This window comes from Malus domestica, chromosome 10, assembly GCF_042453785.1.
Source record: "Malus domestica chromosome 10, GDT2T_hap1".
Taxonomy (NCBI): Eukaryota; Viridiplantae; Streptophyta; class Magnoliopsida; order Rosales; family Rosaceae; genus Malus; species Malus domestica.
The window spans coordinates 426,181-448,157 of record NC_091670.1 but is presented as its reverse complement, the minus strand read 5'-3'; the positions used below and the strand labels follow the sequence as shown (position 1 = coordinate 448,157).

The 21,977-nt window shown below is 38.0% G+C and overlaps 1 long non-coding RNA gene and 1 other non-coding gene across 2 annotated transcripts; both read right to left on the bottom strand.

Annotated features, from left to right (window-relative positions):
* Positions 1-17,867: 17,867 nt before the first annotated feature.
* LOC103444530 (uncharacterized) lies at positions 17,868-18,797 on the bottom strand. Its single transcript, XR_011572430.1, has 3 exons — positions 18,344-18,797; positions 18,211-18,248; positions 17,868-18,123 (listed from the first exon to the last, which is right to left on the bottom strand). It is a non-coding gene; the product is annotated as an uncharacterized protein (transcript).
* A 1,192-nt stretch (positions 18,798-19,989) lies between these two features.
* Positions 19,990-21,007, bottom strand: LOC139188825 (uncharacterized). The gene is made up of 2 exons (XR_011572150.1): positions 20,600-21,007; positions 19,990-20,457 (listed from the first exon to the last, which is right to left on the bottom strand). It is a non-coding gene; the product is annotated as an uncharacterized lncRNA (long non-coding RNA).
* Positions 21,008-21,977: the final 970 nt, after the last annotated feature.

Here is a 21,977-nt window from a genome sequence, read left to right as displayed (position 1 = left end):
GGACCACATCTTCACTGCTTAACGCCTCCTCGATGATCTAAAGGTTCTAAACTCAATCCATGAAAGTGTTTGTGGAAATCACTTCGGAGGCCGATCCTTAGCACAAAAGGCTTTTAACGCAAGCTACTACTGGCCTACCATGCACCAAGATGCTAAGGAGTTAGTACAAAAGTGCGACCGTTGCCAACGTTACAAGCTGGTGCCAACGAACTACATCCCAAACGAGTCATTGGCCGTTCATGCAGTGGGCAATCGACCTGGTAGGGCTAATACCGCCTGCTACTGCGAGCAGAAACATGATGATCATGGCAACCGATTACTTCACCAAATGGGTAGAAGCAGAATCCATGACAACCATGACTCATACAGACATAGATCGTTTCATATGGAGGAACATCATTTGCCGATTTGGCATCATCAATCCATCATCACCGATAACGGCCCGTAATTTATAAGTAAAGATTTGGCGAAGTTCTTCCAAAAGTATGGCATCAAGCAGTACATGTCCATACCAAGATATCCTCAAGGCAACGGGCAAGCCGAAGCATCCAACAAGACAATCCTCGATTGCCTCAAGAAATCCCTCTTCGATAAGAAGGGAAAATGGCTAGACGAACTCCCGGATGTCTATGGGCATATCGCACCACCAAAAGACGAGCAACTGGTGATACTTATTTGTTTTTGGTATTTGGTTCAAAAGTAATCAAACCTTCCAATGTCATCATGCCAAGTATCAGCACACTACTTCCAAACATTGAGTAGATTATTAAAGAGATGGCCACAAGCTTAGATCTGGCAGAGGAGAAGGGCGAGCAAACCATCACCTGCATCGTAGCCTACCAATAACAACTCATCTCCAACTACAACAAAAGGGCTAAGATCCGGCAGTTCCAACTTGGAGATCTAGTCCTAAGAAAAACCTTCATCACTGCCCGTAGAGAAGGCTCCAAAAAGATGGATCCCATCTGGGAAGGTCCGTACAAGATTAGCAAAGTAGGTGGCAAGGGTAATTACACCCTCGCCACCATGAAGGACAAAGAGATAGAAAATCAGTGGAACGCCTACAATCTGAGGAAATACCATGCGTGACCTCCCATTACATCAAAGCCTGAAGAACTCAAGCAGCTCAAACAGTCTCTACTTTACAGCTAAGTTTTCGTTCATTTCATTTGTTTTTCAATGAGGAATTCAGAAGTAATTTACAACTTGGCTCGACTACATGTCTACAACAACGGCTTACTCATCCACTTTAAAAGAAGACTGCGCCCTTCTTAGGGACTCATTGTAGGAATTAGACCCCCCCGAGGGACCAACCATGCTTTCTAGTGTGAGAGGGTAAACCAATTCCCCGACACCCACATGGGTTTGCTCTCCAAAACGGGAGGATAAACTCTACACTCTGAATATCCAGAAGTGGACGAGTCAGGCTGCCCTAGTATAACTAGATGCACGACGGATGGGGCACATAACGCAGTACGCCCTATGGACGACTGCCTTGGAACCTTAAAGCAATCATCCTATACTCGGTCGTATGCTTCGCGAAGGAACTTGGGCCAACAACCCTTTTGATGCCATCAACAAATTTGGCACACACATCCATGTCCTTGAGCATATTTGGTCTCAAAAGCACGCAAATCTCAACAGCTTCCCAAGGAAACAGACTTGGTGGATTTCTCACAACAGCTTGCATGAGCAGTCTCCTTCTTCTCAGCAAACGAGTTGGTCTCGGCTACTGTGGAAACGGCTTTTATGATAGGAGCATATTTATGCAACTTTGTTAGCCTATTTCCTTGCATTTACTTAGTTAGTTTCTATTTATTATAATGATTTAAGCTATTTTCGTGTGTTTGTAGGTCCAAATAGCAAAGTTAGCAAGAAAGTGCATTTTGGTGCAATTTGGAGCAGTTTTGGGTTGGAATGGATTGCATGCGTGTGGAGCAGGGTGGATAGACGTTTTTGAAGTTCAAAAGAGGCTAGGAATGTGCTACAAATCTAGAGGAATTAATTCAAAACTTGGAAGATAAGGAATCAGCTCAAAACAAGAAGTTAGCTAAAAACAAGGAACATTATCCAAACCTTATCTTAACCAACCTTATCCAAACTAACCTTATCCTTTTCTACCTTAATTCCAGCTGCAAGGGGGATTTATTTTCACATTAAATCACATAATATCATAATTCTACAAGCCCTATTCCTGGTCTTAGAATATGCCGCACCTTTCCCCTTTGTTCTTCTAGAAACCTGCCACATAACCTCCCTTCTAGAAGCCTAAATGTGTGCCGCACCTCCATATCCTCATTCCCCTTGGTTTCTGCCATGTAATCCTTTTCAAACACAACTTTTGGAGTGCAAAATCCTTTTCCAACTTGATGTTTGCCGAACCCTAACCCTAAACCTGATTTCTTGCCGTGCCTTCCCTATATATAATTATGTTTTGCCGTAACTTTGGGGAGGTCTAAAGAGAGAGAGAGAGAGCTTAAGAGAGAAATTTAGAAAGTTTTTAATATATTGTGCCGTGCAAGGAAGGAAGGAGACGAAGGATTTGGAGCCGTGCTAGCCATCCAAAGTCATTGAAGTGCTGGAGCGTTTCTGGGTTTATTCTATCCTTAGTTTTAGTTCAATGTTTATTGTAGATTGCTTTTCAATTATGAAGAACATGTGGAACTAATTTCGTTTTAGCTAGAGGTGAATTCGAAGCCATGGACATATGTTTAATATGAATTGATTACATCCAGTTATTGTTTCGTAAAACATGAATGTGATTTACTTATCTGTTTGATTGAGAACTTATTCTTGTGTGTTGATTAAGGGTGCACACTTAGTTTGCATGCAGGGATTTGATGCTAAAATATAAGGGAATTTCACCTAATAGTTATGAACTTATATTTATAAGTAGTGGAGGTTGCTAGTCACAATCGCGTTAAGTAAATTCCTGGCAGGAGTATCATGCTTTTCATAGTTACGAATGCCTTGTCATTATGATTTTCATAGAACTTAATGATCTTTGATATGTATTGCTATCATGTTGTTCATATAGGGAACTTGATAAGAATAATTTGGTTGCATCGTTGAGTCCAATTAAATGAAATTAGGAAAATCTGAGAGTTAATTAGTGCTGTTCCCGATTAATTTGGGGCATTGTCATTCATGGTTTAAGGAAATAATACTGGAAATCAATTGATGTGCATATGTTTCATGTGTGAAGAGGAATCCTCTAGCTAGCCTTTCACCCATATTCCCTTATCAATTTACTTTGTTTGCTACAATTTGCTTAGTTTTGTTAAATTCGTCAAAAAACCCCATCAGTTCTTAATTTGTTAGTTTAAGTCTTAAATTCGTTCAAACATGTCCCCCTTTAGTGTTTAGAGTATTTTTAGTTCAAAATTCGTCCAAATTACTCTTTAGTTTCAGTTTTGAGTCATAAGAGTCTAGTTTTCTGTTTTTAAGTCTAGTTTAGTGATTTAGAGTCTAGTTTGTGTAGATTAGCATCATTTCTAATCCTCGGCCAAAAACGATTCCTACTTGCATGTACTACAACTAAAGGGTTTTAATTTGAGTGTTAGAATATATCACATCATTTTGGCTCCATTTTAGCAAGCGAAGGCACCTTGTCACTCTTCATAGTAGCAAGTCTCTCCAAAGGTGAACCAGACTTAGCCTTAGACAAACGTTTTGGCATAAATTTGGGCACTAGAGGCATGGAAGAACTTCTATGTTGAGCAATCCTATCAGTAATCGAACTAGCCGTATTTGGAACGGTAGGTGTCATCGACACGGATCTAGCAGCCCCATCCTCTCACCCGTAGGAGAAGTTAAGTCAATCACAAGCTTGGGAGCAGTCGACGAACCCTCACGAGTAGCGGAAACAGTCTTTGGCTTTTTCTCAGCAGGTGTCTCTTGAGTAGGCGGGGAATGTCTTTTTTTCCCACCTTTACTTACATCGGGCTCCACAACGGCGATTAGATGAGCTAATGCCTTCACCTTGATCCGCTTTATCTTCTCTCTTGGGGGTAGCCCACCTTTCTCTCTACGAAGAGAACTAAGCAGCCAACGCCACTCACGGTACTCGGAAGGGATACCCAGAGTAACATGCACTTTCTTCATGTCTAGAGAAGTCTTAGAAGTTGAGCCAAACTCCGAATCTACTAAAATAGTGGGAGACAATTAGAAAATTAGAGAGCAGCTTAGCACAAATACAAAGCAGCCGAGAGATTAAGCAACCTACTTACCGGATATGAAGACCATTGGAACACGCATCTCGAAGGAAGAATCAGACTCCTATTCTCCATTTATCTCCAAATTCTCCTTGGCCCAGTCGTAATCTTCCTTACTCGAATGATCGAAGAGCCTATGGCAAGACCGCAACTACCCAACTCCCTCGATGTGGCCAATGTCAAAGAAGTACCAAAATTCGTTGACGATTAGATCTAAGTCAAAGAATTAGCTTAGATTGAGGAATCCCACCATCACACGGACCACATTTGGAGAACATTGAGCGGGGGAACACTTCATAGAGCAAAGTACTTCCTGGAAGAAGCGAGGCATGGGAAAAGTAAATCCCAACACAAAGTAGTAGGGGTGGAACTTGATGGCCCTTCGAGCCCCACCACATGGCTCACTGCTGCTACCATCCTTGGCACGCTTCACATGCACTCCAGATGGAATAGCATGCCTACATGCCTCAAGGAAATCTCTAAACAAGTCATTAGAGCTAATTTTGAAGTGAGCAACCTTGCTCAAAGACCCACCTTGGCAATACAATGGCGGCACCCCATCATCATTCTTGTGGCTCAAGGAAGACATGTTCGAAGAAATTCTATAAAAATGTAAGGAAGATTCGTTAGACGGCTGTTTAAAAAAAAAAAAAGGAAAGAGGGCACGGCACAGTAGGCCCCTTGGCCCAAAAGGCCTTTCAACCACTTTTTCATTTTCCTCAAGCACGGGCCCAAGCCCACCCTTCAAAAAAAAAAAAAAGCCTTCAGTCTAGTCAAGTGGACCAAGCCCAACGACCGACCACCTTTCATCTCTTCTCTCATACATGGGCCCGAGCCCAGTATAAAAAAAAGAGTATCAGGCCTCACGGCCCAAGCAAAAGCCCTGACCACAACACCAGCCAACTGCGCGCCAAGCCCATGCTGCTAGCCCTTGGCCCGAGTCGAGCCACCATCATGCCAAACCCACAACAGCCATTGTGCTGTGGTTTTTCAACCACTTTTTCATGACTCCTCGACCCTTGTCAAGCCAAAATTCAAGCCTCGAGACTTCTAAAAAAATTAAGAAGACAAGTAAATTAATTTTTTCTTACCTTGAAGCGGTGTGAAGACGAAGCAAGCAACGAAAGTTGATCCTTTGCACGGGCAAGATGTAGAAGATTGCTAGATGAGGGGGAACAAATATCCTCTAAGCTTTCTCTTTCTTGTAGGAAAAATAAATCGCTCTCCAAAGTTGATTTAATAATCCACTTAAGGTCGATTTAAATAGGCTTTGAGAGAAATTTATTTCCTTTTCCAAGAAGGATCTTATTTCCAATTAAAGAGGGAATCTGCATAAAAATAGGAAACAATCCTATGTTTCCTAAAACAAGAAAATCTCTACACCTGCTACACTTTCTTGCCAGCAGCCCAACAAGTGTGAGGGCATTTGTGGAGCAGAAAATAATCAAGGAAAATATGGAGGCGACACGTGGATTTTTGGGCAAAAATGACAAGATTACCCATGAGGCACACCGGATTTCTACGGGCAAGCAACGGACAATCATCAAGGTCAAAAATGGTCAAAATAGGTAATTATTCAAAACATATTTCATCCATCCTCATCAAATCCTCCCCACAACGTAACTCTCAAATTATATGAATTGGCTAATTAATTGATTTATTACTCAATTAATTTATTAATTAGCTAATTAATTGTGAATTGCACCCAAAAAACCACTAAAGTGGCCGGTTCCTATCTCTCCCAAAGGGGCCCGCCACACGCCTATAAATACCACCCCATTTTCTCCAAAAACCTAAGTTCAAGACTCTTGCTAAATTCTCCAAATTCTCTAAACACTTTTCCCTCAAATTCTAACTTTGACATCAGAGGTTCTTCGGCCAAAGGCCCCCCATTCATTGTGGGCACGTGAGGTTCTTGGCTTTGACCAAAGATGTTAATTGTTTTGTAGGTGCAATTTTGTCCAAGAAGAAAAAGGTAGAAATTTGTATCTACAATAGAGGTAGTGAGAGAGAGAGAAAAAGAGATTTGTCAGAACCCCTTGGAATTTCTAGGCGACTTGCCGTTATAGACTTCCATCACACGGTCACAATACTTGTCTACAAACTCTACACGAGTTGTGCTTTTTGAAATTATTTGGGTCGGGCCGAGGAAATATGGGTCGTCCCTTAAAAAAAGTTGAGTTTTTCTATTTAGATCCAGAATTATTTAATAGTCCATTGGTGAACGAGCCTTCAATCAAAATTTGAAATGCTGCAAAGTGGGTTTACAGGTGCACAAAAACCCAACATGATCATCTTCAAATTCTTTTGGTGAGGATCCTAGGGATCTGTGAATCGTGTCCGTTCATCATATATAATGCGGTCAGTTTTTGTCAAGTACTGTTTGTGTTTAATTTTAAATAAAAATATTTAAAATGATTTCGGATTGCACGATGTACGATGAACGGACACGATTCACGGATCCCCGGGATCTTCACAAAAAGGATCCAGATTCCACAAAAATGACTTGCTGTTTTCTTGCTTTCAGTTTTTATTTTATTTTTAATTAACATTATCCACTAGGGCTGGTTCGGTATGGGATACTGAACTGAAACTAGTATCCCGAATCCCAAACCAAAATTTTTCGGGACGAAAATTTGAAGACCAATCCCAAACCAAATTTTCGGGAATCCTGAAATATTTTCAGGATTTCGGGACAAATCAGGAATCCCAAAATGAAATATGAAATTATGAATTGTTTTCAAATATATTCTACTATCAAACTATTTAAATTCAACATTCCACATGCATGCAACAAAAATAAATTAAGTAACAAACCCAAAAGCAAAAAAATTAGTTACAAGCCAAAGTTTCAAAATAAATTAACTTACAAACCAAAAGGAAAAAGAAAAGCTTAAAGTTTATGATGATTGTTGGCCTCTTCGGCCCATTCGGCCCCTTGATCTTGTTAATGGTTGTGGTTGCTCCCTTACCATGCTTATTGTTGTTGATTGTTGACCCTTCCCCCTTAAAATGGGCGCTCGTGGAGGTAGTGATTGATTTTGATGCTGTTGAACTTCAATTTGAGGTGGTTGAGGAGGTGGAGGTGGCATTTCATTTCCTTGTGTTGTAGGGCTGGTTTGGTATTGTTGTGCTTTGAAAAAAAGCTGCTGTGAGAATAAGCGGTTGTGCTGTGAGAATAAGCGGCTGTGAAATAAATCAGCAGAGTGTTTGGTAAACTTTTTTGTAAAAGTGCTTTTGGAAAAAAAAAAACAGTCTGATAGTGGGTCTTTTCATTAAAGGAGCACTGTAACTCTGTGTGCTTTGAAAAAAAGCCAGTTTTCCAAAGCTGCAAATAGCAGCTTCAGCTTTTTCCTTTGATTTCAGCTTATTCTCACAGCAGCTTCCAAAATAAGCCCTTTTTTTTCAGTTTACCAAACACTTAAAACCCTCACAGTTTTTTTTCATGGGTGCTTTTTTTTTAAGCACCTCACTCCCAAACCAGGTCGTATTCTCCTCACCTTCCAAATTAGCCGTCCCTAAAACAATAAACCACAAATCATTTAGATTGAATTATAGAAATAGATAATAAATACTAAGACAATAAAAGAGGAAATTAAATTATTTACTTACTTTTTCTAAGCGTTCAAGTTCCTTGTAGAAATTGAATTCGTCAAGTGTAGGCTCCTTGTAGAAACAAAATTCATTTCCTCTAAGCCAATCACTAGTATACACTAAAGCCTCAACCATTTTAGGTGTTAAGGAAGCTCTAAAAGGATCAACAACTCTCCCACCAACATTAAAGGCATTCTCACTAGCAACGATGTTACTAGGAAGAGCAAATACATCCTTAGCAACTTTACTAAGAGTTGGATATGTACCACTATTTCCTTTCCACTAATCCAAAAGAAGTATCTCATATCATCTCTTCTCTTTTTTCTTCTCTTTATCCTTCTTGCTGCTTGCAAGATAGGGAGAATGAGAACAATCAGCCGGAACTCGAAATCAAACTTCTGATCTGGGACTGATTGCTTGGAACTCTGATTGCTTACCTTGTCTGTCACCTCTTTCGGCAGATCTCCTAGCTCGGCGACTTGGGGGACTCCTACTACATGGGTTGTATCGCGCTTGACCAATCTTGAAACTACAAGTAAGCTTCAAGTGAAATTGATACATTACCTTGTGCATCTCCACCGGTTAAAGATACCACCCATGGATGGAGGAAAAGTACTTCCAGAGAAGATACCACATCTACCTATGAGATAGATAAGGCAAGTGAAAACAAGACCACACTTCGGTACTTAGAAGTTTCATGATTACTCAGCGGCTTGAATTTTGCAAGTCCCCAACCGAGGAGCTTCCCTCACTCGGGAACTTAGGGGAGCATTGTTTGTACCATACTTGACCAATCCCGAAACTATCGAGCATCGGTCAACGTTATACCGTCAATGACCCAGAGGAGTTTCCCTCAAACCAAGAGGCCAATCACAGCATGACACGTGTCGACATCAGAAGCCAATTATAGCACGACACGTGTCAACATCAGAAGCCAATCATAACACGACATGTGTCAATGTTAGAACAAAGCTAGAAACTCTCTTCTATAAAAGGAGATCATTCTCCCACAATATTTCCTAATGTCATTTGTACTAAATCATTCACTAGTATTCGCTAAAGGAGAGCTTGAACCTATGTACTTGTGCAAACCCTTCACAATTAATGAGAACTCTTCTACTTCGTGGACGTAGCCAATCTGGGTGAACCACGTACATCTTGTGTTTGCTTCCCTGTCTCTATCTATTTACATACTTATCCACACTAGTGACCGGAGCAATCTAGCGAAGGTCACAAACTTGACACCTTCTGTTGTACCAAAGTCCTTACTGATTTTGTGCATCAACACAGTGTTCACTTCTTTTCACAACAATCTTGCAAAGTTCACTTCTATTTAGTTTTGGGATCGTTTGCGGAAGCCATACTAACTTAAGGTGAGACGTCAACATATCTCTGTCTTGCCCTTCTTCAATTTTTTATTTGTTGGTATTGATCTGTTTTTGCTAAACTTGATTTTTGGGTCTGAATTGGAAGATGGTACAAAGTGCAAACCCATTTGATATTCCAAACTGAATCCAAGTTTTTTGAGTGTTAGGGTTTATGAATTTGAAATTTATGGGTGTATCCGAGTATTTCTGGAACTGTATGTATTAGTGGATTACTATTAGTGTGCAATTGCACTTGTTTGCTGGTTAAGGAATGATATGAAATGAAGAAGTTGTATGTTTTTTTGTTTTGTTTACTAAGGAAGGGGGGAGAGAGAGAGAGAGAGAGAGAGAGCCATATGCACAGCACACATACCACTCCAAATTATCTTTTTTCTCAGAAGAAAAGAAAGACATATGTAAAGCCGGAGATAGATAGAAGTGGAGTAAGTTGTTGGGGAAGGGAAAGTAGAAGTAGAGTGGCCCATATTTGCTTGCATTGCATTTGGTTTGATTAAATTGAGGGCAAAACAAAAGAAAGTAACTTGTCCATTTGTCCAATCACTTATTATTTCCTCCATAATTCGTGACTGTCGGTGCTTAGAAGAGATCAGTGACCCACCCCCACTCACTCACTCACTCTCGCCTTTTTCTTTTCATTTTTCTAAATAATGTCAACTTAAGGCTTGTTTTTTTCCTGCTGTCTTCCTACTGTCGGTGCTTAGAAGAGAAACTTGCACTTGTTTGCTCGGTTATACATTTTGTTCATAAATTCATTTATGTTTTGGTTTGATGCTAGTATCTAATCAATTGTTTTTTTTTTGTCAACCTTGATTGCACTGTGGTTTACCGGGTTGTTGATTTGAGGATTGAGGTAATTGTTGCTTTCTTTTGGTTGTTCTGCTTATGTGTTTGAATTGTTTAATTTTTTATTGCAAGTTTTCCAAATATCTGTTTCACTGTTTGGTAGTGATGCTGGGCTGATGTTTATGTTGATTCTATGTTGAATTTCTTTGATCTGGTTGAAATTGATCTCTGTTTATGGATCGATTACAATTCTAAATTTATCGCGTGTTGAAGTATCACATTTTAATATTTTATGTCGTAGGGTTAGGGAGACCATGCTATAAAGTAGGACTAGACAGCAGTTGGAAATAGAAGGGAGCAACCACAAGGGGAAGAGTACAAGTACCAACAAGAAGGGAGCAACAACAAGCATCAACAAGATCAAGGGGCTGAAGGGGCCGAAGAGGCCAACAATCTTCATAAACTTTAAGCTTTGCTTTTTTGCTTTTGGTTTGTAACTTAATTATTGAAACTTTGGCTTGTAACTAATTTTTTTGCTTTTGGGTTTGTTACTTTATTTATTTTAAAACCTTGGCTTGTAACTAATATTTTTGCTTTTGGATTTGGTACTTAATTTATTTTTATTGCATGCATGTGTAGTAGAAATTGAATAGGCAGATGCTATGAAAGTATGAAACTATGTCAAATTTGTGCACAAATTAGTAGAAACAAATAGGCAGATTGGGCCTTGCCATTTGATTGGCAGATTTGTGCACTGACTAGAAACAAATTGGCAGATTGGGCCTGCCTATATGTCAATTTTCAATATAAAAGGTTGAATTTTAGCCCAAAAGTATAATATGTCAAATTTTAGTCCAAAAGCCCAAAACCATTTTGGGATTCCCGATTTGTGCCGAAATCCCGAAACTATTTCGGGATTCCCGAAAATTTGGTTTGGGTATTGAAATTGGGATTCCCAAAAATTTCGGTTTGGAAATCGGGACAAGAGTTTCGGTATGGATCCCATACCGAACCACCCCTACCTATACGATTTAGGTTGCTACAAATGTCTTCGTATGGAACATGGTGACTGTGAAAGTAAGGAAGGGCGGAGGAGACGGACACAAGTAATTTTATGTTCCTAGGTTTTAGAGTTGTTCATTTTGGGTTTTTTTTAATTTTTTTACATAATAAAAATTTAAATTATTTTAAAAGATGTGGTTGTCCACTTAAGATGCTATGTAAGATGGTATTAAATTGTGAGACAAATAGATAGTTAGAATTTTGTTCACAAAAAAAAAAAAAAAAAGATAGTTAGAATAGCATTATTTATTTGTTTAAGAAAAATGATAAACACACCACGGTCTTTTTCTTCTCTTATACATTCATGTTTAACTATGTATGTTGTTCCGTTTGATTTATTCAGTCCAATAATAAAAAATAAAGAAATATGTGAAAAGCTAAAAAATATGTGTGAAAGTTAGCTCCCTTTATTTAAGAATAGTGTTATTCACACACCAATTTTTAGGAGTGCGCATAAAAATCGTGGAACCGCGAAACCGAATTGAACCGCGACAAAATAAACCGTAAAAAACTGTGTTGACAAAAAAAAGTCAACATAGGTTCAAGAATCAGACCGAACCGTTCATACAAGTTCTGATTCCGATTTTCATGTCGGTAGAATTGCTTAGAACTGAACCGAACTGAACCATGAATATAAATAATTAATTAAATTTAATAGTTGTATACATGTGTCACTAAATGAATGGTAAAAATCAAACTGGTTTCACCTAGTGTGATTGCATAAGATCATTTCTCAATTAAGTCTTCAGTTGCATGGTTCGTCCATTGAGATAAGGCACATATTTGAAAAAAATGAGGTCATTTTCTCTCCTAGATCTCCAAATTTGAAATTCAAGTTTCAATTTTTTTATTTTTTATAGAGTGATCTTCAAGTGTTCAATTACATTCCGTTTTTTCCTCCCTTTTCCTGGGCCTGTTTTTAATCTCTTGATAAGTCCTTTTGGGCTTTAAATATTATATTCATACTAACATTTTTACAGCATAGTGGATGTATTTGTATGTGTGGATGTATATTTGTATTATGAATGTCATATGTACATTTGAATTGTGTTTCTTTTTTTGTTTGCTTGGTGTCAACAATATTTTCATTTTGATTTAGTACTTGCAAATGATGTGTTTTGTTTGTAACTTTGTATAACCATTTTAGAAGTCGTTTTTGAATGCAATGCAAGCATGCAAAAAACAAGAGCCAAAGAAAAGTAAACTTTGAATACCATTTTGACATCAAATGACTTAGTATTCAGAATCGTGAACCGGCATGAACCGAACCGAAATCGGTATGGGCCGAACCGTATGGTTTTAGTAATAAATTTAAGCGGAATGCACCAAACTGAACCGTTGATATTTCCTAGTTCCGGTTTCGTTTTGAGGGTGGAACCACAACGAACCGCGTCGTGCTCACCCATTTTTACCTTTCACACACCCTTGTTAATTTTTCGACATTAATCTTATCCAATTCATTCGATCCAACGGCCAAAAATTAAGATGGGTGTGTAAGAAGTAAAAATGGGGGCGTGTGAATAACACTATCCTTATTAATAACAGAACATGATTACAACTTAATTTTATTTTTATAGTAATGTTTCCTATATATATCCTCCTGTTCCTAATCAAATAAGAGTTTCGACAAAAGACAAAAAAAAAAAAATCAAATAAGAGCTTAGGGTTGTTTTCACAACCGACACTACTACTGCTTTTTTAAGATTAGGGCCAGTAAGGAAGTAGCAATAGTAGCCTTCATAAGCATTCGATCTATTGCTTTCAATAAATAAAAAAAAAAAGGGGGCTTAAAATGGTGGTTGTGTTTTAGTTATTAGGTTAATTTAGTTCCTGTGCTTTTAATTTTGCCAATTTGGTCTTTGTGTTTATCTTCTTTAACCAATTAAGGACATTTTCATCCAATATCTGTAAAATATTTAAAATTAAAATAAAATTAAAAAATAAAAGAAAGATTATTCTACTTCCAACTCACCGACCTCCTCCCTAACGTTACCCCCTCTCTTTTCTATGTCACAACCTTATCAGTTTTTAAATTAGAAGTTTTATCTCTTACATGTATTATTCTTATTGATTGACATTTTTTTGAAAAGAGAAAACGGAATTATATTTCTTATAATTTTTCTAAAGTTGAAAAATGAAGTCAAAAGGTCCAAAACATTTAAGTTAGACCACAACTGCTTTGGGTTTGGGGTTGGTTGAGCTTACTGTAAGGAAGGGATGCTCGATAAACAACATGGGCAGCCCATACTAAAATTAAAATTCATATTTGCAGGCCCACCAACAATACTGCTTACTCAAGCCTCTCATGGTAACATATACATTTCCAGTTATGTAAAAGGAGATTAATTTTGTTTACTACTTTTAAGCAGTAGCACCATAGGCAGCAAAGCGTCATCATTCATCAGTCCTCTACACATATATTATTTTTCTTTATATAAGCAAAATCTATACTAGGCAGGGGGAATCGAAAACAGGACTATGGGTACAGTGCAGTGCAGGGGCAAACAATCTTGGGAGGCGGGCATGCATTCGCACCCAAGAACCAAGGTTCCTGCAGGCTTCCATGGCAAGGCAATCACCATCATTGTGTAGCAAATTAATAAATGATTCTCAAATTAATTAAAGCGCCCCTTTGAAATCAGTCTCCACTATTCGACAAGAAAAACCAATTGCTAACATAAGCCAGGAATCCAGTTGCCTTTGCAGAAATCACCCAGGCTACCCTACTGGATGAGCCTGCCGCATGAGTTAACTCCTCTAGCATTTTAAAGTATTTCCCCCACCACGCGCTTTCGTTGAGCAACAGACAGCTCCAACTTCTTTTAGTTGCAGTACGGAGCATGCGGTGGTTGCCAAGCCGTCCCTTCCAGGTTGCATTGGCAGTTTGGCACCTGAGGCCATCTCTAACCGAAGGGTCCAGAGGGCCAGAGGGTCGAAAATAGCCCTAAAACCTTCTCCAACTGAGGGCTAGGCCAGAGGGCTCTGGAATTTGGGAGGGCCCCACGGGATCAGAGAGGGCTGGAGGGCTGGCTGCTTTTGGCCAGCCAGCCCCGGGCTGGCTATTTTTTTTTTTTTATAGTTTTGTTATTCCTGTCGGTTATAACCGACAGGAATACATACTATTATTTAATATACTAAATAATGGTGTATTCCTGTCGGTTATAACCGACAGGATTGTTTTAAAAAAAAATCAAATGAAACGGCTACTAGCCGTTGCATTTGATTTAATTTTTTTTTTTTACATTATTATTATTATTTTTTATTTACAAAATTTTTCATATAACTTCTATTTTTTCCTATAACTTCTATTTCACAAAATTTGGTTTTTTTTTAAATTCCATTTTTTTTCCTATAACTTCTATTTCACAAAATTTGTTTCATATTTTTTTTAAATTCCATTTTTTTCCTATAACTTCTATTTCACAAAATTTATTTCATATATTTTTTTTAAATTCCATTTTTTTCTTATAACTTCTATTTCACAAAATTTACTTCATATTGTTTTTTAAATTCCATTTTTTTCCTATAACTTCTATTTCACAAAATTTGTTTCATATTTTTTTTAAATTCTATTTTTTTCCTATAACTTCCTAAGCCATTATACAACATTAAATTAAATTAAGTAACATGAAACAATATGAAACAACATTAAATAAAATTAACCAACATAAAAATTATACAACATGAAACTTAAACAACATTTTAATTGTAGTTTTTAAATAATAAATTATGTTTGGCCCTATGACCCTTTGGCCCTCGGTTGGAAACGGTTTTTTTGTGATAGGGCTAAAACGAGCCCTCTGACCCTCTGGCCATCGGTTGGAGATGGAGGCAAATATGGCCCTGTACTGTTCATTAAAATATTAATATCTTGGAGAATCTTGGAGGGCCAGAGGGCTAAAACGAGCCCTCTGGCCAGCCCTCGGTTAGGCCATCTCCAACCGATGGCTGGCCAGAGGGCTCGTTTTAGCCCTCTGGCCCTCCAAGATTCTCCAAGATATTAATATTTTAATGAACAGTACAGGGCCATATTTGCCTCCGTCTCCAACCGAGGGTCAGAGGGCCAGAGGGCTCGTTTTAGCCCTGTCACAGAAAACCGTCTCCAACCGAGGGCCAAAGGGCCATAGGGCCAAACATAATTTATTGTTTAAAAACTACAACTTAATTTTATTTAAAAATCATGTTGGTTAGTGTTGTATAATTTTTATGTTGGTTAATGTTATTTAATGTTGTTTCATATTGTTTAATGTTGTTTCATGTTACTTAATTTAATTTAATGTTGTATAATGGTTTAGGAAGTTATAGGAAAAAAATAGAATTTAAAAAAAATATGAAACAAATTTTGTGAAATAGAAGTTATAGGAAAAAAATGGAATTTAAAAAAAAATATGAAACAAATTTTGTAAAATAGAAGTTATATGAAAAAAATATGAACCAAATTTTGTAAAATATAAGTTATAGGAAAAAAATAGAATTAAAAAAATTGAAACAAATTTTGTAAAATAGAAGTTATAGGAAGTTATAGAAAAAAAAAGAAAAAAAAAGGTTTAAATTCATAAAAAAAAAAAAAAGGTTTACAACGGCTAGTGGCGCTAGCCGTTGGAAGTTTAAATTCAAATTGTTATTTCTGTCGGTTATAACCGACAGAAATGAGAAACATTAAAAAAAAAATAGCCAGCCCTCCAGCCCTCTCCGATCCCGTGGGGCCCTCCCAGATTCCCGAGCCCTCTGGCCTAGCCTTCGGTTGGAGACGATTTTAGGGCTATTTTCGACCCTCTGGCCCTCTGGACCCTTCGGTTGGAGATGGCCTTAGAGATGGCCTTAGACCATGGTCTTTGCTATGATCCTACGAGAGTATGCATTCCCATCAAGATTCAGAATTTCATTTCATTCCCGAAAGACAATGCACCACTAGCAAGGACATACTAAAACAAGTCCAGGAATCGTTCTTTTCATTACATCCTCCATCATTAGCTCAGTTCAATTCGGTTTTTTGTTGGTTTTTTTCAGTTCGATTTTTATTCAGTTCATTTTTTTTCGGTTCGGTTCGATTTTTTTTTTTAAATAACACAAATAATGACGAATACAATGAAAGTTGAAGAAACTGGAAGAAAAACAAATCTTTAGCTAAAAATATTACACTTCAAATCCATTCAAATCTAACAGAATTTTTTAAAATCAAAACGACCAAATTCCAGATCAACAAAATTGCAGACCCAAGTCAGTCATATCTATCAAAATTAAACCATATCAAAGAATAAAATCGACAAGAATTATATACAATTTGCACCACACTTAGTCAAATTTTCGAGATCAAAGCTCAGTGACGAGGAGAACAAGTCCATCAGAACAATTGCGGTTAAAGGTGGCTAGATCTGGTACATGTCAACAATGGCGAGCAAGAACCACTTTGTTGTCGACGATGGTAGAAGCCATGGCTGACTTTGGCGGAGGTATGAGTTGGACAGTGGGATAAAGAGAGATGTGGCAGGGGAGAAAAAAAGAAAAGGAAAGAAATGGGTGAGAGGGAGATGAGAGAACAAAAGAAGAAAAAAGCAAGAGAGAAATGGGAGAGAGGAAGCTGACGGCATGAGAGGAAAAAAAAGAAGAAAAAAAATGGAGAGAAGGAACACGGCTAGGGAGAAGAAAAGAAGGAATAATTAGTATACTAGGGTTTCTAACTTTCTAATAGGAGGCCTAACATTCTATTTGGGTTTGAAGGGTTTGAAGTTTGGGGCTTGGAATTAGCTTGGAAATAAATATCCATTATATATAATAATTAAAAACTTATATAAAATTAATATATTTATTCGGTTTGGTTTTTTAACCCAAAAACCGAAACCGAACCAAATCATTTCGGTTCGGTTTGGTTTTGTACTTTCGGCTCGGTTAAAAACCAAAATACAACATTGTCACCACACTACTTGACCTGCGCTTACTTACAATTACTAATATGCTTGAATCGAAATTACATATAACACAAAATATCCGCTCCAAAATCAGTCACAACTCCAAACACATACCTAAGAAGGCGTGACTAGATTTATCTCACTCGAACTCATCCTGATTACCTGTTCTCTGGACAATCACACATCATAGTTGAAGAAAACCCTTGAACCTTTAGCTTTTCATGTTCTCTATATGTCTCTAACAAAAATTTTGCTCAAGGCGAGTTGATCATACAGGTTTTGGCGGTTCCACTTAGTTCTCTTTAAGGTCTTGATCTTTTTAATTATCCTAACCATACGAGAACTAAGACCGAAGGTAATTAAGAAACTAAGACCTCTAAGAGAACCAAGTGGAACCATCTGAACAGGTACGATCAGCTCACCTTAAGCGGAATTTTAGTTAGAGACATGAGAAGGTTGAATAGTTGCTAAGAACGGAAAGAAGTAACTGACCTGAGTTCAAGTAAGATAAGTTTTAAGTCCTGCCATTTTAATTACGTGCTTGTACAAGGTCGCGTCTTTTCAAAATCTACCAACCCAAAAACAAAAGTAACAAGCCAAATCAAGCATCACCCATCGACCACAAAGTGCAAACAAGCCTATACTTCACAGAACCAAGCACTATGTGCCACTACGACAAGTCCTCGTGATAAAGATGAAGTCCTTTTTCTCTGTTCTTATCTTTTCAGAAATGTCTGAAGCCCTGGTAAAGGAGCATCAACTAAATCGTTTACAAATTTCATCAGAACCTGAGGAAGCCTCCGGAGTTCTGACTTCAACGGAAATATTAGTTCATGGCTACCTATGAGTAGGTTTATATTTATGCAAAATATAACTGATCTGCATCTCATTCATCCAATTGTAGATCGAGATGCATATACTTATAATACAAGTTTATTTCTAAATATACTACAATACATGCATTGAATTTCACCCCTAGAATGTTTATATAAATAATTGTGAATAACAATAAGTTCCAACAACACTATCCAAATTAAAAGGTTAGAAAAGAAATGAAATGGAAATATGAAAACTGTACCTCAGCATCAGTTCCATAGAGCATGACGCGATACACAACCGATACAGACTTGGCATCAGCAGAGTAGGTGACGCTTCGAACCTCACCAGACCATTCTACGGATATCATATTTCAGAAAACAAAACAAAATTGGAAGACATTTTGGTATGTGAAAGAAAACTACCAACTGGTGTGGTGGCTACCTGGAGCATGCAACTTCATAATCCGATTCACAATGTGCCTGTAGTGAAAATGTCATGCCAGATTCAGAAACATAATCCGAGAGAGACACCTTTTGAATTTGATTTGAAATTAAACAAGAAATTAATTGAATACCAGGAGATGTATTTGGAGGTGAAGCCATTTTCAGAGCGGGTTCTGACGAGGGAATCGGGGACTTTCTTGTTGAGTTGCTTGAGGATTTCAGAGGGGTCTGCTGATCCCAGAGCTCACTGCGAACCCACCGACGTCGACATCTTCTTCTCCCTCTACTTCTACTTTTTGTTTCTCCCTCCGCCCTTCCGCCGCATAAGAAGAAGAAGATGCCACCTAGGCGTACGAACGCCGCCAACCCAAAGCTGCACACAGCGATCTCAGCGCACATGATTTGCTAGAGACTGAAAGCGCCATTCCTTTCCTTTCGTTTCCTTTCCTTTCCGTCCAGTGTTTTTTTAGGGAAGCGCAAAACCGCAAAACCAAAACATAGTAAAACGGAAGAGAATTCTCTCCCCATCTGTCCTGTCCTACACTTTTTGCCACAGTGCTTCACTTCCAACAAATACTTTTCCCCAAAAAATTGCATATTTTGCTATGCCTTATCTAACTAATTCAAAACCTCGCTTTACCTCCTATTTTATTTTTGGATAAATGACATTTTATTCCTTTAAATTTCGGTGCAATTGTAACCTCCTACAATATTTTTAAAACATTTTAATTTCATACATTTACTATTATTTTATTTCACTTTCATACAACCGTTATAAAGTCTATTAAATTAATCGTTAAGTGATGGCATGACAAATATGAGGTCCTCATTTGTATTAAAGTGGCTGCCACATTTGTGTTACGTGGCTAAACACTTAATAAAAAAATTTAGAATATTAAAATGATTAATTAAAGAAAAGTAAAATAATAAAAAAAACCCAAAAATCCCCTTCGTCTTCCCCACCCGAGCCCACCCCTTTCTCTCATCTCCCGTCACCCACCCCTTCCCCCATTAATTCTAAACTCCTTCTCAAACCGAAAATTTGCAAAAAAAAAAAAAAAAAAAAAAACTCACACAATGAAGACTTTCTTCAATTCGCGCAACAAGCAGGTCTCTGACATATGGGTTAGCAGCGGGTTCAGATCTAGGTGGCATTGGGTTCAGATTTGAGTTCTTCGAGTTGAGGGTCGGGCTGGCGGGTCCAAATTAGGCAACGGCGACATCGAGGTTCTACCGTGATGCCGATGCGAGACTTCTGCGCTTCACCTCCATCAAATTCTTGAAGGCAGCCAAGAGTTTTATGCACGATGGCCTCGATTCGTTCGACTGGTGCACATTCGTTTGTCGGGGTCCTGGTTCTTGTCGACAAGGGCATCCATGAGAACCCTAGAATTTGGAATTTTGGGTTAGATGGAGGTGTAGAATTAATGGGGAAAGGGTGGGTGATGGGAGATGGAAGAAGGGGGTGGGCTTGGGTGGGGAAGACGAAGGGGATTTTTGGTTTATTTATTTTTTTTTTTTTAATATATGTTTTTATTTTCTTTAATTATTATTTTAATATTCTAAATTTTTTATTGTGTTTAGCCATGTGGCACAAATGTGACAACCACGTTAGCACAAATGAGGACCCCATATTTGCCATGTCATCACTTAACAGTTAATTTAGTAGACTTCGTAACGGTTGTATGAAATTGAAATAAAATAATAGTAAATGTATGAAATTGAAATATTTTAAAGATGTTGTATGAGGTTGCAATTGCACTGAAACCTGAGGGGGTAAAATGTAATTTACCTTTTTTTTTATTTCATATATTATAGGATAAATTACACAAAACTACCTCAACTATTAGTCGAACCACAATGTCATACTTCATTCTTAAAACATTGCAATTTCATACTTTACTTACGAATTTATTGCAATGTCAAACTGTTGTCACTTTGTCTGTTAATATTTCTATTAAATGCTGACGTGGCTTATACTGGGTCTCACCAATGTTCTAAAAAAGGGCCTAGGCGGCCGCCTAGGCGCTGGGCGGTGGAACTCCGACCCGATTTAGACCAAAACGTTCAGTTAGGCGGGGAGGACTTAGGCTGTTGCCTAGGCGCCTGAGGCAGGCTAGGCGGCAGTCTAGGCGGTTTGAATCTCACTGCAAATCCTAAACTTTGCTGCAATTTTAGCAATGGATCTACAACTTCCGATCTCGTACGTAGCAGCAGAGCCCTTGCGAATTTCTGCAGCTCGTCTCTGTGAAGATGAGGGAAGAGCGAGTTAAGCTCAGATTGGGCACGATCATGAATATTTCTCATAGAAGCTACCTGCAAAGGAGATGCATGCACCAAGAAACTTGTATCCAAAAGATCTAGCCAAATCAAATATTAGTGCTTACCTTTTCTCTTTGTTCTTCGACTTCTGAAGTTAGGTTGTCAATTTGTGTTCTCAAAGAAGCTAATTGAGTCTCTGAAGATACAAGTTCCTTTATAGCAGCTTCTTTTTCTATAATAAGCTTCTCTTTTTCATTCTCATGCCCCTAGCAGTGAATAAAATCATGTCACAAAATGAGGGAAAAGAGTCTGAGAGAAGAGTCTGAGAGAGTGCGAAGAGAGAGAGCGAGAGAGAGAGAGACTTAGAACATTTCTATGTGGTACTGGTAGCAAACCGGGATCTCAAATCCAAGATGGTTTTAACTTTTAATTATGAAATTGAAAACATGGGATGGTTTTAATGATGAAAACCACATTGGGTGGACGACTGATGGTTTTAATGGTGAGGGGATGGCTGATGGTTTTAAGTTTTAATAATTAAAACCACCAATTATGTGAGGTTTTTATATTTTTAAAAGTTTGGGATATATATTATATATATATATATATTATATATAAATGTTATATAAATTATAAATTATTTAGATAATATTTGGTTTTTTTTTTCATAGGCAAGTATATTATATATGTACATAAAACATTCACATATGCATGTTCTTCTATAAGAAATAACATATTAGTCAAGAATTATTTACATTTGATATAATAAATTTAATTAATTCATAAAATATAATTTACCTAAATCTGCCTAGGCCGCCTAGGCGCCCGCCTAGACTCCGTCTAGTCGCCTAGGCACTAGGCGCTGGTCCGCCGCCCGACTAGTGCCTAGCGTTTTTTTAGAACCTTGGGTCTCACTCCCTCTAAAAGTAGAGTTCCACTCCCTTTGCAGCTAGAATTCCACGTTACACTAGGTCCCACTCATACCTTTGTTGAGCCATTATTTTCACAGAAAATATATATTAGGAAGTTTTATAAAAAATGAGGAGACTTTAAAAAATAGCAATCCAAAACGTGGACCGACTAGAAATATGACTCACATTATATATCTTACATATATATATATATATTATATATAAAATAAATAAGGAGAGGAAAAAAACCTCAACTGCCCACAAACTAAAAAATAGAGTTATTGTCTATCCAGAACTCTGCTAACCTCCCACGTTCTCAACTCAGTAAAGTGATGGCCCTCCTCAACCTCCCCACACCCCGAGAAAGTAGAACACGTAACAGAAAATGGAAGAGGTTTATGGAACTGCTCCTTGCGTCTATAAAAAGGGGAGGGCACATGGAAAAGAAGAGGAGGAGAGAGACAAACGCTGCAGAAATTGAGAAACACACAGAGAAGAAACAAAAAAGCAAGCAGAGAACAAGAGATACACGACAAAGAGGTTGCTGTCATTCCAACAGCTTCGAAGAGGAAGTAACGAATTTCATAAGGTA